Raw genomic sequence first — 16640 nt, forward strand, 5'->3', positions numbered from 1 at the left:
GACCGGCACTAAGAGTGCACTGGCTTGTGCATCCTGAGTTGTGTTTACTGAGTTAGCCATTTAAATTAGCCATTTCTCAGCCAAGAAACTCGGTTATATCATTATGGGATAAGCACACAATTGAGATTAGTATCTTGCAAAAAATTGCAAGATTTATCTAAAGGTATCAGAGTTTAATTTTACTCATTACATTTAATATACCCAAATATTCCAAGATCATTACTCATTAGACAGGGTACATATGGTTTTAAATGTATTCCGACTATCATAGTGTAGACATATGATGATATCTTAAACAAAAAAGTTCTTACAGTTTTTCTCAGTTGCTTTGGAGCATTAATCAGATCAGAAATGAAATTCTCAAAACTCCTGGTTCAACCTTCATGTCATTTAGTCACTTGTGCACATCATAAGAACATTTCTCGTTGCTTTGATCAAATTGCAAATGCTTTAGTACATTAAATTAATTGTGTACAAGTGTCTGCTGTTTTCTACATTATCAGTTGTTTATGTTCATGTTGATCAAAATACTGTATATTATACTGGTTAAACCTGAATAGTCTTAACCCCCAAAACAACATTATATAAGTCATTGAATGCAAAATGGTTAAACCAGTTGTCATAATCTGTCAATCTTAAATTTCTATTAAACATTTTTTTTTGGTAAATGTGACTTGAATTGATAAATTGTGCAAATGAAACTTGAATTTCGCTAATTAAGGCGAGTGAATGGCATCAGATCAACCAATGATCAACTAGTTCTCTAAAATAGGTTAAAGGTGAATCTTGTGTACCCTCAATTGCAAAAGCAAAACACTGAATTACAATTTTAAAAAATGGATGAACAACCAAGAAACACACGGACACTATTACAGTACAGTAAAAGTGTGAATCCTGTCCGGTCTCATGCAATCAAATAAATACATTTGTGCTGCTGATATTCATAGATGGCATACAAAAGAAATTAAACTTTGTGCATCGATATAATACAAACCGTGGTTTATATCAAGAAATACTGAAACTGTGCAACGTCATACTCACAACATGACTAAACATTTTGACGATCTTGTTCGCAAATAATGACAAAGGGACTTCTGATGGCAAAGAGATGTTCATTGACACAAATACTTACTTTTGAGAGATGAACTAAGTATTTTGAGAAAAGTACAAGCTTTTGAAAGAGATCCAATGTATTGTCCAATGTACTGGATTTGTAAATATTAAGAATGATTCGCAAATGCTTTAAAGCAACTGAAAAAAACTGTAATACCAGTCCAATATCTGACTTTAGTTTACTTGTTAAGGTTGATACTTATTGTCTATGTCTGCTGATAAAATGGTGGTTCATGCAGGAATTGGCTCAATCACAGTAAGCCTGATCCTTTTATTTTCATCCCCGGGGCATTTGTAAGATTTGAAGGCTTCTGGTCCCCAGCCAAGAGCAAGGTAGGGGCAGCCCAGGGCAAAAAAAAAGCTTCTCTTTCTTGCTTTTCTTTCTTGCTTTTCTTTCTTGCTTTTCTTTCTTTCTTTCTTTCTTCCTTTTAACACATTTCAACAGTAATATTTCAACGCTTTAGAGCATTCAGGATTTTGAATAGGTACACAAAAGATTAAATATTATTTCAGCACTAGAACTTAAGGATCAATTTAAACTCTAATGTAAAATAAAAAGAATAAAATACATTAACTTCTACTTCTAGAGCATATGTTTATCCAACTTACTACTATATGATCTGAAGGTAACAAATCTGACATGAAATATTGCACAACAAATTACTAGTGTTTCTGCAAATAAATCAATTAAACTTTAATGTGTTTATCATTAAAGCCTGTTACAAACCCATGTCAAACTTGCAACAGGATTACTGCCTATTTATATACTATTGGCAAACTGGAAAATAAATAATTATGAGTTTTGGTTCCAGTATTAATGTTTTGTTAATTAGTATAAAAAGAAGAATACAATTGAAGTCTAGGAAACTTTTTGAAAGAAATCAGATTGACGTGTTTCAATTCATCTAATCAGTTTAATGACCCGATATCACATCTTTTTCTGTCCATCATATATTCTCCTGGTGGGTCCCCGACTTGCTCACTACATCTTTATCTCATCTAATGATTATGATCGCTGTCCTCGTCATCATTTGTAAGATTAATTATGCAATATCTCAGGTGTCTGTTTCAGACTCTAAAAAGAAGTAAAATTAATTACCATGAACACCTTTGACTGCCATTTGGACATGGTGGAATTTATCTCCGTTTGCAGACGTCACATTTGCACACACTTCCAAGACTGAGGGTTGCAAGGCTGCACTGTGAACATCTGTGCAAATGCTGAAACCCATGGTTCTCTGAACGTTTTTTTCTTCTTGTTCCTTTCTGGGTCTATTATCCCTGGCTTGAGGATCATCATCAAGTTTTTGGCCAGCGCTATCTGGACCTAATAAACAAATTATAAGAGATTGCCACACCATCACGATGGCAGCGTTTGTCAACACCCAGTGCCAGGGTTGATGGACATTAGCAACACACCACCAGGGTACCAGCTGCTGGTCTGAGAAACCATGCGGGGCATTCATGAGCACCAAAGAGAGATTGAAGTGTCAAGATATTTTGCAATCCTCACAGTCACAACCCTGTTTTTGCCTTTACCTTCCACATTTCATTTGATCTCTTCTTTTTTCTTCATCTCCACCCTTTCCCTGTCTTGTGTTACTGAATAGTCCTTAAAAGAGCAACGATAATGCAGATGGATAGGTCTCTTTCTATCTCCCTCTTCTTGTCTTCCTTTTTCTCACTTAATGTTATGTCCCGATTCCCTGCATCACTCAAGATTACACTGCACATTTTCACCAAGTCGGCTAAAAGGAAAAGTAGTCCCTTTGCTTTAAAAAGCATCAATACTGAAGTAAATGAGATGAACACGACTGCCAGTGGGCTGTCTGTTCTTTCAGTCTTAATTTTTCAGCCATTCTTTTCATCTTTCTTTCTTTCATCATTTTTTGGCATTCTTTAAGTGTGAACTAAGCACCTTTCCATTTATAACACTAGAAAGTCAAAAGATTTCCTACAGGGTTAGACATTATGAGAGTTTTTTGCTGGTAGATATACATTTTTACACATGTGACAATGCATAATAACAAGACAAAGGATGTTTTTTTTCATTTACATATTAAATCAATAGTAATATTGATAATATGTAGTACCCCAAACAACAAATAGGTTGGAAACTATGTTGAAACTATGTTCATGGTGTTCAGAAAACCACCACCTGCTGCACTACAAACATGGTTTAATGCTCAATCTGACTCAATCTGACTAAGGCTCAATGTCAATAGACATCTACAGGATTTTTGTGAGCAATAAATGATCCCAGACAGATGACAGAATTATCTATGTATAAACAACGACAAAAGTCTCAAAAACTTTTTTTAATTTTTTTTCAATGTGCAAACAAGATGCTCTGCATTAGAAATGTAATAATGGAGAAGATAATTATCCTAAACATACACATTTCCTGTAGAATATATTAATGCACTTAACTAGCTAATTAGCTCTCCATATGTTAATTTATTATGTCAGCTACTGCTGGGCAGCACATTCGAGTTTCCATTATCCAGTATGCTAGCTAATCAATTTTTTTTTGTGACTGTGTCCAGTCTGGCAAATGTTTGTAAATGAGCATATGTATCATGTATGTTCACTGAGATTTGCTAAGATTTGAGCAAGCAAAATAAAGTAGTGCTAACATGTTGCAACAAACTGTCTAGTTGACAATATTGCAAGGGAAGACACAGAGAGAAGATGTAAACCAGTACTAGAGCTTGTAAGCATACTGTAATACCTGCAATTCAAAAGTATAGAATAATGGAGATATATCAGAAGGAATGACCAAAAATAAAGAAGGGATGTAAAGGGGATATAGAGAGATATTTGGGATGCTGTTCTCCTTGGGATTTCATTGGCTAAAGTGGAGACAGATGGGATGTCCAGATTGCTAGCATTAGCCCACTCTTTCTCTAGATCATGAGTCTTCATCAGGCTAATCACTCCACTGATGGCTCCATCTTACATTTGGCTTTGGCTTTGGCAAGCTTTTTTTCTTGTTCCCCTGCTGCTTGTTTCTGGCCTATAAAAATCTAGAACTAGAAATCCAGGAAGTTTAAACATTGTGTGTAAGTAGATGTGACAGTTTAGCAGAAGAAAAAGTTGGTACATTTTAAATAGGTGCAAAGACATTTAAACAGCTGGTGTTTCTGGTTTCTGAATGAAGTCCGGGTTTTCATTACATAGAATCTGGCAGATTACAGCAGGTTCTTGGGGTTGTCAAGAGTTAGGTGCCCAAACAGAAAACCAGCTATATTTGGGTTCTGCAATTATTTTTAAATGTGAAACTTTCAGCAGATTTAAAGTGCTACTGTCTTTAAATATTGATAATATCCAGGTTACTTATAGCATTGGCTTAAATAATGAACTGTGAATAGTTTTCATTGCTTTTAGAAGATCTGAAAACTATTTAGACTTGTTTCTGTCAGGCTTTCTGTCAGGCGAGGAATGCATTCCTCGCATGACAGTTTCCTTAGACCCTAAACACTAAAACTTACTGAAGATATTTTTTTTAAATAAGCACACCATAAAAAGCCGATCTAAAAATATAAAAATAGGTCTGGGATGACACTGTGTCACAGCTTCAGGGTCACTGTTCAATCTTGAGGACAAGTTACTGTCTTTGTCAAGTTTCCTATGTTCTCTTTGTGTCAGTATGGGTTCTTCCAAGTTCTCTGGTGTCCTTCTACCTCCCCAAACATGTGGGTAGGTGATCTGGTAACTGTATATTATCCGTAGGTGTGTCTGTATGTGTGCATGATGCCCTGAGATACACCCAACATGTGTTCCATTCTCGCACCCAGCATTTTTAGCTGGAGGTCCAACGTTATTTTGAACAGAGGTTTCTCAAGATGTAGAATATAAGTTGTTATGAAAATATAGATACTCTACTTATAGAGCACATGAAGCACCTACCAAAATTTCCAGAGCAGATCATGGTGTAGACATCATACACAATATATTATGAATTCACCTTCATTTTTTTTTTTTTTTTTTAGTACTGCTCAGTTTCTGTCTTTTGGAAGGTGAGAGGATGCTTGAGGAATAAAAAAGGAGTGTGCTGGAACCAGTTTTTAAGAATAAGGGAGATTTGAAGACCTGCAGTAACTACAGGGGAATAAAGTTGATAAGCCATACCATGAAGTTATGGGAAAGAGTAGTGGAAGCCAAGCTGAGGAAAAAGGTGACCATCTGTGTGCAACCACAGCACCACAGACGCATTATTTGCTTTGAGAATGTTGATGGAGAAGCATAGAGAAGCTCAGAAGGAGTTGCATTGTGTGTTTGTGGATCTAGAGAAAGCGTACGACAGGGTGCTGAGAGAAGAGTTGTGGTATGTAGGAGGAAGTCAGGTGTGTCAGAGAAGTGTGTGAGGGTGGTGCAGGACATGTATGAGGACAGTGTGACAGCAGTGAAGTGTGCAATAGGAATGACAGACTGGTTTAAGGTGGATTTGCATTAAGGATCTGCATTAAGGATCTGCTCTGAGCCCTTTCCTGTTTGCAGTGGTGATGGACAGGTTGACGGACGAGGTCAGACAGGAGTCTCCTTGGACTATGTTGTTTGCGGATGATATTGTGATTTGTGGTAAGAGTAGGGAGCAGGTTGAGAAGAGCCTGGAGAGGTGAAGGTATGTGCTGGAAATAAGGGGAATTAAAGTCAGTAGGAGTAAGACAGAGTACATGTGTGTAAATGAGAGGGAGGGCAGTGGAGTGATGCGATTGCAGGGAGAAGAGGTTGAGAAAGTGGAGGAGTTCACGTACCTGGGGTCAACAGTGCAAAGTAATAGAGAGTGTTAGAGAAGTGAAGAAAAGAGTGCAGGCAGGGTGAAGTGGGTGGAGAAGAGTGGCAGGAGTGATTTGTGATAGAAGAGTATCTGCAAGAGTGAAAGGGAAAGTTTATAGGACTGTGGTGAGACCTGCGATGTTGTATGATTTAGAGACAGTGGCATTGAGTAAACGACAGGAGGTGGAGCTGGAGGTAGCAGAGCTGAAGATGTTAAGATTTTCATTAAAAGTATTGAGGAAGGACAGGATTAAAAACGAGTTAATTAGAGGGAAAGTGCATGGAGAACGGTTTGGACATATGCAGAGGAGGGACATGGGGTACATCAGTAGGAGAATGCTGAGGATGGAGCCACCGGGAAGAAGGAATATAGGAAGGCCAAAGAGCAGATTTATGGATGTGGTGAGGGAAGACATGCAGGTAGTTGGTCTGAAAGAGGCAGATTTAAAGGACAGTCTACAGCAGAGTCGGATGATCCGCTGTGGTGACACCCATTGGGAGAAGCCAAAAGAAGAAGAAGTCGTCTCAGCTTCTTTCTTTTTATTGGTGTGTTCCTGATTCATCATAATCTCATCATTATATCAGTCCCATTAACTAAGATCTTGTTCTGAATATTTTGGCTTTAGTTTTTATTCCATAGTGCATATTTTTATGTTTAGTTCCATGTTTGTGGTATTGTTTATGATTATTGATATGCATGTATTTTGCTAAGCACTATATGTTAAAGCACGACATAATTAAATGTGTGTGTGATTTTGGTTGATTTCATAGCAGGTGTGCATCAAAATGTTGTTTAAAATAGAAGTGTTCAAACAAAAAAAAGTTCAGTGAAATCTTAAGATTTCTTTGTATTATTGCTTCTCAGAGATGATGTGCTACATTAAATATTATTATTAGATTTTGGTTTTGTTTGTGGTTTGAGGTTTGCAATTTCTGAAATAAATATTCCATAAAAAAATTTATTAAGAATTATTGATTTAAAAAAATATATTTTTTTAAAATTAACCTAATTATCTTTACAACTGTAATGCAACTGATTTAATTATTTTTAAAGAAAAACAAACACTAAATCAGACTAACTGCCACTTAAATGTGCATCATGCCTTAATTCTAACTTGTTTCTTAATAAAGGTGTATAGCCAGAAGTGGTGTATCTTACAGTTTCTGTTCAAGATCAGTATTGTGCCAGATCAGATTGTTCCAATGTCGGTGTGAAGTCTGAATGTAGCAGAATGTAATGTAACCAGAGTCAAATAGTAAAAATCTCGTATTAAATGAAACCAAAACCATATTTCTAGTTATTTCTTGGAAATGAATGAGATGCGCAATACAGTTTAAAAATGAGACCTTGCCTTTATTAAAAGAGTTTAAGTATCTGCATATCTTAAATATATATATATATATATATATATATATATATATATATATATATATATATATATATATATATATATATATATATAAACTGCATCCAATTAAAACAGGTTGTGGAGCATCACTCATATTACTGAAAAATGTAGGACAGGCTGCAATATCTCCCTATCTCTGAAAAATGACGAAAGCTTATAAGCTAGTAGCCATTTTCATATGGATGGAAAATGGGCAGCTCTTAAGATTGTATCGCACAGCAGGTTATTAAATATAGCTGCCTTTTTGCTCTACATTCCACTCTCCCTCACTTCAAATACAAAGCTTCAGATAAGTTTGGCTACCTTTTTGGGCAGGCAATAAAAAGTAATAAAATCTGACACAATAGTGAAAAGAAAAACGTTCCCTTGCTTTTTTTTTTCAACTGCTTACCTATGGATGAGTCCTATAACAAAAACTGTTCATATTTCACAATTCATATATGGTCGCATTTTAATTAAAAAGTACCCTGAAATACTTACTTTCTAATGAAGTTTATATTGTTCTTGTGGGAAAAATATGCCATCCAAAAATGAGTAGTAAGGTACTTTAGATTTAGATTCTGTAGGGGTGGCCCTTGTTTCAGCTTCATTCTGACTAGTCACAGTGCTTTCTGTAAATAAAAAAATTATCATGCATTTTTTTTTTTTAAGTTAAATGGTCTTGTCTAGGATAGGCAACCCATCATGTCAAAATAATTTAGCAATTAAAAGTTCACCATGAAAATGTCACCTATTCTTAAAATTGTGGTGTGTAATTCATTTAAAGACAGGAACATTTGATGTGCAAAAAATCTGAACACGTGCTTTACTGGGTAAATCCAAGCATCATTATAGACTGAGTCAAAAGACAGGTGCCAATAGGTATTAAATGAGGACAATCCACTATTGAGCAGAATAGCAAGCAAGAGACAAAAGTAGAAAGTTCAGTACTAAGAAAAAAAATAAGACAATATGTAATAATAAGACAAAACTCAATTCATTTATTTGTATAGCGCTTTTAACAATGAACATTGTCTCAAAGCAGCTTTACACAGATTAGTTAAAACAATAGGATTGTCATCCAAAGACAGGACAGGAGAAGAATTAAACCAAGAGAAGACTTAAACCATACCAAAAATAGTAGAATAACTTATTAGAATGATAATTGTTTTTAACTTTTTTAATCGGTTTCTTTTTTTTTTTTAAACTTCCTAAATGTTTTTGATAAAACTTAATATTTTGCATAATAAGATATATTTTAGAAACGAGTTTATTAGAGGGATAGCACATGTAGGATGTTTTGGAGACAAGGTGAGGGAGGCGAGATTGAGATGGTTTAGACATGTGCAGAGGAGGGACATGGGGTATTTTGGTAGAAGAATGCTGAGGATGGAGCCACCAGGAAGGAGGAAAAGAGGAAGGTCAAAGAGGAGGTTTATGGATGTGGTGAAGGAAGACATGCAGGTAGTTGGTTTGAAAGAGGCAGATGTAGAGGACAGTGGGGTATGAAGACGGATGATCTGTTGTGGCGACCCCTAATGGGAACAGCCGAAAGAAGAAGATATATTCCTTAAAGATGAAATACCTGTATATGTAAGCATTCGGTTTATGCCACATATTTTAACAAAATAGTACTAAAACCATAGGTATCATCATCATCGAACAACCAGCACCTACCATCGAACCGGATTAGCATGCCGTTTTTATGTTATATCTTTAGTTATTCTTCATACCAATGTTGATTGAAATTTGGGGAAAGTGTTTTCGGAATTACAAAATTGTGTCCATATGTTGCACAAAGATAAAATGAATTATCTCTGTGGAGTTCAATAAATAAATAAATAAATAAAAACATTATTACTTTCATTGGCGTCTGAAGCAATCAGCCTTTTATTAGTTATTTGTGCTATTGCTTTTATGTTCAGTGCATTCTCAGCTTGTACACCAGCTACTAGAGTAAACTTTTAGATATTTTTACTCTGCACTGTGAGCTGTGTTCCAATAATCAATACAACAGACAAAATGCTTCTTGTTTATAATTGCATTAGATGGCTCACTTTGTACTAAATACATTTGTAACAGCGGTTCACTGAGGTTTGCCAAATTTGATTAGATGTTACCATTTGTTGAAATGCAACAGATGGAGAACATGAAGCAAACCATTTTTTTTCTTGATTTCTATCTATCTTTCTCTCTCTCCTCTCCTCTCTCTCTCTCTCTCTCTCTCTCTCTCTCTCTCTCTCTCTCTCTCTCTCTCTCTCTCTCTTACCATATATGTCTGTCAATTGATTGAGTTTTGTCTTTTATCCTGGAATTAGGTATGTACTAGACTTCAGAGTAACACTCATGATGCAATACACTGTACAGATGCCTAGAAACTGCAGTCCATTGATGTTTTCTATTGTCTAATATTGTGACTGGACAGATTTCTCAAAAGTCATTATACACCTGTCCTCTGTTACACATGCTCTCTGCTGTTTCTAAATGACGGATGTCTCAAAAATTGGGAGCAAAGACTCTCACTGAGCGATTTGCCTGTCAAATGGAATTACTTCTCATGATGCGATGAGGGTTACACTGTGTGTGTGTGTGTGTGTGTGTGTGTGTGTGTGTGTGTGTAAGAGAGAGTTATATTCTAGCAGGCTGGAACTGAGATTATACAAATCATCCTAAATGTCTTGGACTCCTCAGACAAACTCCATTGCCATTAATGGAATTAAATGTAAAATATTAAAAATCTAATTGCAACTCATTTGCACTTGTTATTGTGACAGGATTGATTTCTTCCCCACTGAAGAATTTGTGGCTATGCATATTGAAATGTTTGCTTGTTTTTTTTTTTCCCACTCACAAGTTTTCATTGGCTCTTGACAGGATCTACTCGAATTTGAATTCAAAATGTTTTAACTAGAAAACACTTCTATTGGACATTGAGTAAAATAAATTAAATATGCTTAAAACATTCACACTCAATCCAGCTGGTCTAAAAAATCAACATGGACTGCCCCATCATTCACTATCATTGCTTATTGATTATTAATTTTGTCTGATCTCTCTTTATACATCGACTTCTTTGCAAATCTGAGTACTATACTATATTAATGCTGAGTAATGGTTATATGCATTAATCTTGGATTTAAACTAAAATGAGCAATGTTATATGTTATCTGAAGCATATTGCTAAATGATATTATATACAGTAAAACCCCGTTGGATGAGCATAATTCGTTCTTGAAAATTGTTCGTAGGTCCGTTTGCTCATACGTTCGAACTAATTTTCCCCATAAGAATGAATGTAAAAGCGATTTAATCCGTTCCGAGACCTCATTCAATCACTTATTTCTGCACCTAAGAAGTACTTGTAGCCTATTTTAGCAAACAAATACACCACAAATTACCGTACGATAAACATAATTTAACACTTACCCATGTGGTAGTGGTTGATTGCGAGTGTGAGACACAACACGCTCGTAACCTTCTTGGTTTCAATGGTAATTCTATTTACTTTCTTTTTCCCGGCACCATCACTGATTTTGATGGGAGACATTTTTTATAGTGAAATAAAAATATAATACTAAAAAAAGTTAAGTTTTTGCTGCACTGGACAACGCGAGCGACCGAGCGATACGTCATGAACTAAGCGACTGATGCTACCCTCGGCCGAAAGCGGTGAAATTTGTTTGTAAAATAGGGTAAAATTTTGCGAGCAAGGTCGCTCGTATCTTCGTTTGCTCGTACTATTAGTTGCTAGTACAACAGGGTTTTACTGTAATACTAGATTCTACTACTGATTCTACTACTGATAGCTGTAGCTGGCCTAAGCGAAATTACATTGGTGAACTTTATGCACCCTATTATTCAAGATGAGTCAAGAGTTCATGCGGTCTTTCTGTTTTTTCCGCATAGCCAAAGTCTTCACCCACATATGCAGCTCCATACATGACTTCTGACTGAATTTTGCACAGTGCATGATGCACCTGCACTCACCAAACCTATTAAACCCGACGTTTCTACTATTATTGCTATTATTTTTATTTTATTTCTATTTATATATTATTATATTTATATATTATTTTATAAACGAAACTAGCTACATTTCTCAACAGTTCCCACATTTAACATCACATGCCATAAATTTCCAACAAACACCACCATTTAAAATCATAAACCCATTCTTTAATAAAAATCCAAAGAGACATTCTTAAATTCTCTATATAAACACCATGTTCCATTAAAGTTCAACAGTAAACACTAGCATTTCCCATTTAAGCATGAATATTTATAAAATGCTATTTTACTCTAAAAAAAACTCTAAAAACATGATTAATACCCAAAGACTCTCTTTAAATCATGTTAAACAATCAGAAGACAACCAGATTTTCATTCCAACCATCAATATTAACAAAATTCTGCTGCGCTGGGGCAGCCAGCAAATATAAGTGACCTTAGCCCAACAGGGAAATTTGATCATATTGATTAGATTGTGCAGCAACATGTATGACTATCGTAACCATAATAACAATAAAACATTCATTATCAAAACCATAAAAAACCCATTATATGCCATCAATCTTCATAAAACACCAATATTTAACTTCTAAACTTCTATCTTCCTTGTTTAACAGTTGTTTTATGCAGTCTTCTAGTTATCCTATAGTAGCAATCCAGACTTTCTGTTTACTCAAAATAAATTGCATCGCCATGAATGCGGATTCTCTTAGAGGCTTTAATAGGCGATATTTGTTTTTATGTTGTTCAGTGGTGACATTTAAGACTGAAAATTGCACTGAATCATTTTAGTTGTGGTGCATATGAATGGATCCTGGGATTTTTGCTAAGTATATAAAAGGGTAATTGATCGAATAACTAATTCATCAACAAACAGCAAACAACTGGCTGGTTGTATTGTGTAGCAGAATAGAAGAGTTTCCAGAGTAAATACATCTTAAGGCTAGTGTGATGTGAATTATATTTTGCTAAGACTCTTGAGAGAGATCTTATAAAAATTATAAAAAAAAGTAATAATAATTATTTCATGACTATCCTATCACCAAATATATTGCTATTACTGATATTCTTCATGAATTATTATTTTATTTCAACACCCAGAAAAATATATTACTGATTGCATTGTTCAAATTCCAGAAGCTTGCATCAGTTCAGACATCATGTTCATATGATGACATATGACACACATGACATAGAGTTTGGGATAAGCTGTGTAGCCCAAATTCTTAACCTTAAAACTGATGTCTAGAAGACTGACCCAATTTACTTCTTTAAACGACAAGCTAGTAACTTTAATCTGACATGCTTTTGGACACAGAGTGGACACATGCTGGTTTCTGATGTACCCTCATAGACACAGGTTATTAAGATGAAAATCAGCCATCAGAAATACAGATACAGAGGGACAGTTCTGTTTGATGCCAATCATATGCACATATTTGTGTTAAATTTACACCATCAAAAGGCAGAATTTACTATTTCCCTACTATTGAAAGTGGCAGATATACTGTATAATTATATATATTTCAATACACCTTTTTTGGAGATTATCTTAGACAAGAACTACCTACAATCTCTATATAAAAATGTGTGTGTGTGTGGCCGGAGTGAGCAGTGAAATAAATGTTGACCTGTAGGTCGAAACCGATCTACTGTAATGAGTCAACACTATTATGTGCATGCCTTGCTGTCATGACCTTCTGACCAGTTGGATGGAGAGTGTGTAAGGTGACCAAGCAGTTTAAATCTGGCTGTCTTTATTCTGAATATTTATCTCCTCCATCTCAGCATACTGATGAGCACCCATGGCCGCAGAAGGACTACATCAGCACAAACCTGTGCCAATCTGCATTCATTATCTCTCTCTTACACACTTCCTTACATTTTTCCCTCTGATTGCCCTTCACCCATGGTCAGCCAAAGGCACCATCATTCAGTGGGGCAGTACCCTCTAACTCTTCTCTTTCCATAGATCTCTCTCTGTCTTGGATTTATCGCTCCCCCTGCTCCACTGTGATAGACAGATCTGATCTCAAGGCTTAATTAGCTTAGCTCCTTCTGAACGCAAGATAACTTGGCCAGTGCATGCCAGCCGGGCATCTGAGAGACGCTCATGGTGGCACTGTGTCTTTTTGGCCCAGAGGCTGAACACAAAACAAGAAAGTGGACATGATTAGGTACTACACACACACACACACACACACACACACACACACACACACACACACAAAATGTTTGTGCATCTACACAAAAGTGTGTGTTGGTGGTTGTCTGGTGGAGAAAATAGAAATGCTCATTTCTTCTGTGACAGCTGAAAGGAAGTAAGAGACAGACATAAGGAAAAACAATTAATAAATACTATTTACAGTGTACATTTTTCTTTTAATCATTGAATTAAGTACAAGGTGGTATCAAAATGTTTCTAGACTGGTTACAAAGAAAGTACTTTGTTTATCTCGGTTTACACAGTATCACCTTCAAAATAGTCCCCTTGCAGAGCAATACAGCGCCCCTCGTTTTCCTGCCACAGCTGGAACATGTCCTGGAAATCTTCTTTTCAAAGTGTGTCAAGCACCTTTTGCAATTCCCAGTGGATTTTTGCAATGGTGTCAAATTTGCGAACTTTGAGCTGGATCTTCATCATAGGGAAAAGGTTCGGAGGTCCAAATCTGAGGAGTAGGGTGTGTGCAGAAGTGAGATCATGTGGATTGTTTTGAGATGATCATCATGCACAAGTTGCCAAATGGTTTCAACATTTTCATTTTCGTCTTCCAGTGATGTTCTTCCGCTCTTGAAGCACACGTGCAGATTGCTCTTTGTTCTAACTTGCTCTCCGTGATTAAATCGTAGACATGGTGACGCATGTGGTCAGAATAGTACAAGTTAGCCCCCATATGTCTCTAAACTTTTTGATACTACATCGTATGTAATATGCTATTATAGAAACATATTCAATGCAATGATGAAGTTTCGTTCCTTTTATGCCAAAGCAAAAAGTCACTTCTTTAACTCTAATACAAATTGCTGACACTGGAGACTCCTCAAGAAGTGTTTAATAAATGCATAATTACATACTTTTCCCCTCCACTTCGGTGAACCATTTATGAGACTCTAACAGCACATTAAATGTACAGTAATGTGCACTGAAGCAGCATTGTAAAGAAAAGTGGGCTTGAATTTCTGTTCCTGAAATTGTGAGATTGATCATACAGAACGCCATTACTTCAAGTTATTTTTGCTAAAGGTGGTACAATGAAGCTACTGTATCATAAGTACTTCGATTTTTACACACGTCTTTTTCATTTTGGTTTTACTTTTTTTTAAATAAATAATGACGTGTAACATGTCAAGTGGTGTTGTTCATCTGAAGTTGTATTTACCTAATTTAAAAAGCTGATAAAGACCAGGTGATTTTTATTATGGCCTGATACGTAAAACCACAGAGTTCATAGACGGTTTACTTTCATTTTTTACATGATTGTCATTCTGTCATAGCTGCTGTTATTAAAATGTATTAACAGCACTGTGGCATGAGTACTCATATTAAGTGATGTGTACAAGATTTATAATGATATAAATCATAAAAAATGCACCAATGCTGAGGCAAGATTCTGCCACATGTTTTAAGATGCATACATTTCAATTTTACACACACACACACACACACACACACACACACACACACACACACACACACACACACACACACACACACACACACACACACACACACCATACAGGAGAATGCAGAAAGATGTGGGAAAATAAACTGAATGGTTATCTGAAAAGGAAAAAGAAGGCATGATGGTTTTATGCTGCATCTTAAACACTTAATGGCACATCGTTTGACATAAAAAGAGATCCTGCAGACAGAACATTTATACATACATATATATATGAAATTCAGATTAAAGAACATACAGAATTCATTACAAAAGCCAGTTTATGGATAGACTTTATGGATAGAAAACAGTTTAATTACAACATGTGGCCATACATTTGAGTGACTAAAGCGTAAACAGATTATATCTGAAAGACTTTTCCCTAGCAGCTTTATGGTGAATCAGACAGTTTTCCTCCACTATCTCCACCTGGCTCAGGGAATTAACTGAATTGAGGGAATACCAGTGCTGGGAAGGTGCAGGAGCTGATAAGGGACTCTGTAAAGGTAATCCATTCCTTTAAAGGAAGCCAACAGAAAGCAAAAAGTTATTTTGGACACTTCTTCTCCAGAGTTAAAAAAAATAATAATATAAAGTGTTGTGCTCATCCATGGTGCTGGGAGCTGGCCAACATAGACTAGTAGCCAAACAGACACATCTGTCTGGAATTTCTCTCTTACTTTCTTTCACACACACACACACACACACACACACACACACACACACACACACACACACACACACACACACACACACACACACACACACACACACACACACTTAAATAGTTTGAGAAATGACTACCCATCCTATTAAATATTAATGCCCATCATGCAGCTCCAACATTTTTAAAAGACCCCTTAGGTGATAGAGACAGAGGGCAGGGACCCCGTTACAAAATGTGTCAAACATAGCCATTGATATTAATAGAAACCAATCATATCACGCTAGTTATATTATTTTAAGACAATTATAACTATGTTGTTGTACATGCATCATAGTCTGAATTTTTCATATATTTTTAAATCTTTTAAAAAGATTTATGCATCATAACAACCATATTTTTTAATTGAAATCACAATTTATTAAGTTGTTCACAGTTGTCTGTTATTTTTATAGATTTGCAGTTTCATCCATTTTCCGTTTACCATCGGGTGGACTATTATACATTGAAATGAATCATCAAATTAAATTTTACTGTCAGGTGGAAAATTATATAGTTACATAACCATCAGCTTTAAGTCTAATTGAACTTTAATGTAGTATAAATAATACTATATTTTTTTTCTTTGATATTTTTTACCCATGTTTTTTCTTAACAACATTTTTTTTGGGATTCAACATTAAATAGTGGACCCCTGCAGTACTGCAGTGGACATTCTAGAGGTTGCAGACTCCTGGTTGAATACTCCTGCATAAACGACCTCTATCAAAACACCAACATTTACCATTCAAACACTACCATTGACCACAAATCACAATCACCCACCATTAAACATCAATAAACACCAATAAACACATACCAACCTTCCCCATCAGACATCAACATCTCTTCAAAAAGACATTTCCTACCCTAACAATATGATACAGCATTCACAATGAGGCGTCAAATGTTACTACACTCACATGATCTTTATCAATTCAGATGCCAACGTTTTATCAGATTCTCCTTCAGACACCACAATTCTCA

The sequence above is a fragment of the Silurus aristotelis genome (assembly GCF_946808225.1).
Source record: "Silurus aristotelis genome assembly, chromosome: 27".
In the NCBI taxonomy this organism is placed as follows: domain Eukaryota; kingdom Metazoa; phylum Chordata; class Actinopteri; order Siluriformes; family Siluridae; genus Silurus; species Silurus aristotelis.